Source organism: Sebastes fasciatus, chromosome 18 (genome assembly GCF_043250625.1).
Source record: "Sebastes fasciatus isolate fSebFas1 chromosome 18, fSebFas1.pri, whole genome shotgun sequence".
Taxonomy (NCBI): Eukaryota; Metazoa; Chordata; class Actinopteri; order Perciformes; family Sebastidae; genus Sebastes; species Sebastes fasciatus.
The window spans coordinates 5,152,612-5,158,555 of NC_133812.1; the positions used below are offsets into that span (position 1 = coordinate 5,152,612).

Here is a 5,944-nt window from a genome sequence, read left to right on the forward strand (position 1 = left end):
CGTACAGGCAGTGCAGAAGTAGTCCACATCTGTGGAGGGCTGGCCAACACATCTAGTGTGGTACCACAGAGCACAGGTGGTGCACTCAATCTGAAAGGGAAAAATTAAAAAAACAGACCTTAGAATGCTGTCAAAACATTGTCAGGTTCACATCAGTCATCAATTTTAGGATGATAAATTCTGCAGTTTAAACTTCATTAGGCATCATCATAATAAACTGTATGGCAATGGGTGTCAGATTCTGCATTTAAATCTTAGCTGTGTATATATACACATATATATATATATGTATGTATGTATGTGTGTATATATGTATATATATATGTATGTGTGTATATATATATATGTATGTGTATATATATATATATATATATATACATATATATATATATATATATATATATATATATATACACATACATATATATACACATATGCAGACGTAGGCAAAATCGTTGGTACCCTTCCGTTAAAGAAAGAAAAACCAACAATGGTCACTGAAATAACTTGAAACTGACAAAAGTAATAATAAATAAATATTCACTGAAAATTAACTAATGAAAATCAGATATTGTTTTTGAATTATGGTTCAGCAGAATCATTTAAAAAAACAAACTAATGAAACTGCCCTAGACAAAAATGATGGTACCCTTAACTTAATATTTTGTTGCACAACCTTTTGAGGCAATCACTGCAATCAAGTGATTTCTGTAACTCTCAATGAGACTTCTGCACCTGTCGACAGGTATGTTGGCCCACTCCTCGTGAGCAAACTGCTCCAGCTGTCTCAGGTTTGAAGGGTGCCTTCTCCAGACTGCATGTTTCAGCTCCTTCCACAGATGTTCAATAGGATTTAGATCAGGGCTCATAGAAGGCCACTTCAGAATAGTCCAATGTTTTGTTCTTAGCCATTCTTGGGTGTTTTTAGCTGTGTATTGGGTCATTATCCTGTTTGAGGACCCATGACCTGCAACTGAGACCAAGCTTTCTGACACTGGGCAGCACATTTCGCTCCAGAATGCCTTGATAGTCTTGAGATTTCATTGCACCCTGCACAGATTCAAGACACCCTGTGCCAGATGCAACAAAGCAGCCCCATAACATAACCGAGCCTCCTCCATGTTTCACATTAGGTACAGTGTTCTTTTCTTTGGATGCTTCATTTTTGCATCTGTGAACATAGAGCTGATGTGACTTGCCAAAAAGCTCCAGTTTTGTCTCATCTGTCCAAAGGACATTCTCCCAGAAGCTTTGTGGCTTGTCAATATGCATTTTGGAAAATTCCAGTCTCGCTTTTTTATGATTTGGTGTCCTCCTCGGTTGTCTTCCATTAAGTCCACTTTGGCTCAAACAGTGACGGATGGTGCGATCTGACACTGATGTACCTTGACCTTGGAGTTCACCTCTAATCTCTTTGGAAGTTGTTCTGGGCTCTTTGGTTACCATTCGTATTATCCGTCTCTTCAATATGTCATCAATTTTCCTCTTGCGGCCACGTCCAGGGAGGTAGGCTACAGTCCCATGGACCTTAAACTTCTGAATAATATGTGCAGCTGTAGTCACAGGAACATCAAGCTGCTTGGAGATGGTCTTATAGCCTTTACCTTTAACATGAAGGTCTATAATGTTCTTTCTGATCTCCTGAGACAACTCTCTCCTTAGCTTTCTGTGGTCCATGTTCAGTGTGGTACACACCATGATGCCAAACAGCACAGTGACTACTTTTCACCCTTTAAATAGGCAGACTGACTGATTACAAGTTTGAAGATACCTGTGATGCTATTTACAGGACACACCTTAGTTTAACATGTCCCTATGGTCACATTATTTTACATCTTTTCTAGGGGTACCATAATTTTTTGTCCAGGTCAGTTTCATTAGTTTGTTTTTTAAAATGATTCTGTTGAACCACAATTCAAAAACAATGTCTGATTTTCATTAGTTCATTTTCAGTAATTTTTTATTTATTATTACTTTTGTCAGTTTCAAGTTATTTCAGTGACCATTGTGGGTTTTTCTCTCTTTAACGGAAGGGTACCAACAACTTTGCCTACGTCTGTATATACATATATACATACACACACACACAGTCCAACTATATAGTCCTACTGACCCTTCTTAAACCACCTTTGTGTGTCCCCTGCCAGAGTGAGGTCATCAAATACGTGTCGATTACTAGTGCTCCAGCTTTCCTGCCCACCATTGTTAGATAGCCATTCACGATCTAAGAGTACAATAGTAAGTTGTGATCCAATCGAAAAGAGAAATATCAGTCCAATATTTGTTTTTAAAATACCTCTCCCTCCAGCTGCTCTCCTGGGGCCAAGACCATGAGGTTTTCCGAATAGATTTTGTAAGGCCCGATCTTGGACCACAGGGTCTCCCTTCTCCTCCCCGTCCATATGTCTCGGATTACTGCAAACACAGCAATGCCAGTTATTTGTGCAATGCATAATTTCAGTTGTACTTTGTGAGTTTACTTACAAATTTCAGGATCACTGGATGGTCTTTGGGCCCTGCAGTCCATGGATGGAGCTTCCGATGGTTTTGGTATGACTTCAGATGTGGGTGTTTGTGTGCTGTGTATGAGTGTCTGTGTGTGTGTCTGTTGTGGACCAGCCAGAGGAGAAGGATCTGACAATTTTTTCAGTTTAGCAGGGATCCTCTCCTCTGGCTGGAAATAGTATGTCAGCAGATCAATGTTTGTTTGAAGCTTTCCCTTTCCCTTACTTGTAGCCAGGACGGCAATCTTTCCCTCAAGTTCAATGATTTTATAGGGTCCCAACATATCTGACTCCAGCTTCCCCCCTTTTCTCTGCTCCTGTCGGATGTTTTTTTTCAATACCAAATCGCCCACTCTGAAATTGTCCTCCTGGCCCCTTTCTTGCTTCCTTTTACAGACTTTGTCCTGGCTTTTTTTAATGTTTGCCTTCACCTCTTTGAAGACACCTTTCTGACTCTTCAGTCCCTCGCAGATGTCCTCCCTCACCAGCAGGCTGCGGACTTCGTCTTCAGTTACCTGCCACAAATCACAGTTTGAAAGTAGAGGACATAGATGACCCTAATTAAGACTTTTAAAAAATGTGACAACATTAGAAAATCTTACTTTGTACTCCTTGGGCACCTCAGAAGGATACCTGGCCTCCCTCCCAAACGTCAAATAATAAGGAGTGTATTTTGTCGTCAGCTGCTTCTTGGTTCAAAGGCCAAACATGGTGGACTGCAGGAAATTGTCCCACCGTTTGGGCTGTTCAGCCACAAGTTTGTTCAGCGACCTGAAAATGTAGAGTAATTCAAGTACAGGCAGGACAGAATTATGGTTCTCATGTATGATAAAGCAAGCTATTCTCAGAAAGTATTATCACTACTTACCTGATCATATAGGAACAGGAAATGTGTTTATTGTATGAAGACCTTGAATTTATTGAAGTATTTAATACTAAAACATACCTCTGTATTGTCCCATTCAGTTTTTCCACAAGGCCATTGGTCTGTGGATGATAGGGGGAGCACAGGCTCCTTTCTATGCCCAGCCTCTTACAAAGGCCATAGTTGACCTTGAAATGTTAATTTGGACAAACATCAGGCAGCAGGAATAAGAAAGATATCAGCACAGCAACTGTTAGATACTGGGGATTCATATAGCATCATCACTGTACCTTGTTGCAAAATTCTGAGCCCTGGTCTGTTAGCAGTCTTTTAGGTGCACCAAATTTGTAAAAGAAATCGAGAATACAATTGGTCACCTCATCTGCTGTTTTGCTCTTTAGTGGGTATGCCTCTGCCCATTGGGTGAAATAGTCCACCATGACACATATGTACTGGTAGCCACCATCTGTTGCTGTGAGTTTACCCACCAGGTCCATCCCTACCAGTTCAAAGGGCTCTGTCACCTGGGAAAAACAAAAATAAAAGACATGAGCATCACTGTTTGTGTTTCAAAGCTGACAATATGCTGTTGTTTCCTTTACCTCTATTGGATTGTAGTCCTGCTTTTCTTTGAGGTTCGCTCTCTTCAACTGGCACTGTGGACACTGAGCAATCTAAGCAGTGAAAGATTATTTCAAAAATGATGACGACTGGTAGTGCAAATTAATATTATGTTATACTATATTATATTGAAAAGTGATAGCCCTTTGCTTATACATATTTCAACACATGTGTATGCTCTACTTTTGAACCAAAATGTATTCCACCACATTATTTGGAAGATACCAACTCACCCACTTGCGAATATCATCCTCCATTCCAGGCCAATAATAGCGGGTGATTATTGCACTGTGGGTCTTTTCGGTTCCACAGCGGCCACCAATCACACTACTATGGAACTCCTCAAAGACTTCACTGGCTTCCTCAGCACTGAGGACCACTTTAGCCAGGTGCTCGGCCTTGTTTTTTTTGCGCCTGCATATGTAATACAGGTCTGCATCTGGTGTTTAAATGTCATATTAGATATATTGGGAGTTTTACCATGGCAGATGATCATTGTGTTCTAAAGTGCATGTGGCATGCATCCTTACCCTTTAACCTGAAGGTCTCAGCTCTCCTCTTAATTACATATTTTTCCTTACTGGTTGACCCCTCAGGATAACGGTTATGGATTTTCACATCCAGCAGCTGTTTAATGATGCTGGGATCCATTTTCCAAAAGCTCTCCATTTCTCCACCTGACTCACCAATCTACCTCTACCTACCTTACTTTCACCTACTTACTCTCACCTACCTTACTCTCACCTACTTACTATCACCTCCTTACTCTCACCTACTTACTCCCACCTACCTTACTATCACCTACTTACTCTCACCTACCTTACTCTCACCTACCTTACTCTCACCTACTTACTCTCACTATCGCTGACTATTTTTGATTATTTCGATCTCTGACTCTCGCTCACTATTGCTTTCTATCGCTTACTTTCTCCTCACAAACCCACAAAGTTGTGCCATGTTGACTGACTTTATATAGCCTGGACATCATGAGGCCCTAATGACTTCCTGATGTCACTTTTGTGTCAACCTGTGCCATCAGGTGTAATTGAACCCCCACCCCCCTTTCCAGGTTTCAGGCAATGCAAGTTGTTTAAAGTTATATGATGTTATTTTACCTGTTATGTTTCTTTGATCAAGCCTCACGGTCATCTGTCTCTGCTTATACTTTATACATACATAATTAGTAGTTGTAGTTAGTCCCCCCCAGTTGCGAAATAAGAGTTAACATTCATGTCTGTCTACTCTGGGTGAATGGGTGCTGCATATCGTTGTGATGAGAGGGATAAATGTCTGTAGCCTTTAGTGTTGAACATGATCGCTGGTAGATAGCCTACAGATGTTGTATCACAAGTTAATCTGACTTGATCACAGTTTGCCACAGTTGAATGGGTTCGACCTGGGTGTAAACGTCAGACTGTATTTGTCATTTACGAATGAAAGTATAAACAGGTCTCAAATCAACTTCACATCATACTAATAACGATATGATACATACACATATCACACTGACAGCAAGAAAAAGTTTTAAATGATTTATTGACGTTAGCAGTGTTTTCAACAGGCATCGACAAAGTCACCTACTTTACCATTCTCATGTCCTCGCACTGAGATTGGCGTCGCTACCACAGCCTCACGTCCGCGTAATGACTGTTCTAGCAAACTGTTCTGATCGTAATGTTTCAAATGACACCGACAAAACAATCGGACAGAAAGGAGAAGCGAGAGAAGCGATTAATATGTTCCTGGTGAATCGACAGGGGTCCTGACAGGCCACTCCTACCACACATCTGCACGGGAATATCACCAGTTAATTCAGCCACCAGTTAATCTTGCACACCGGCACCCGGTCGGTAACGAGACGATAACGTTACACGCTGAGGAGCTACGTCACTTAACAAGACACGGAAACCTCTGTTGGTCTGGAGGAGCTGCAGCAGTTATTTCTGCACAAACG

At 41.0% G+C, this 5,944-nt stretch overlaps 1 long non-coding RNA gene across 1 annotated transcript; it reads right to left on the reverse strand.

Moving 5' to 3' along the window:
• Nucleotides 1–2,117: 2,117 nt before the first annotated feature.
• LOC141756495 (uncharacterized) lies at nt 2,118–2,894 on the reverse strand. The gene is made up of 3 exons (XR_012591486.1): nt 2,485–2,894; nt 2,297–2,415; nt 2,118–2,224 (listed from the first exon to the last, which is right to left on the reverse strand). It is a non-coding gene; the product is annotated as an uncharacterized LOC141756495 (long non-coding RNA).
• Between the last annotated feature and the right edge of the window lie 3,050 nt (nt 2,895–5,944).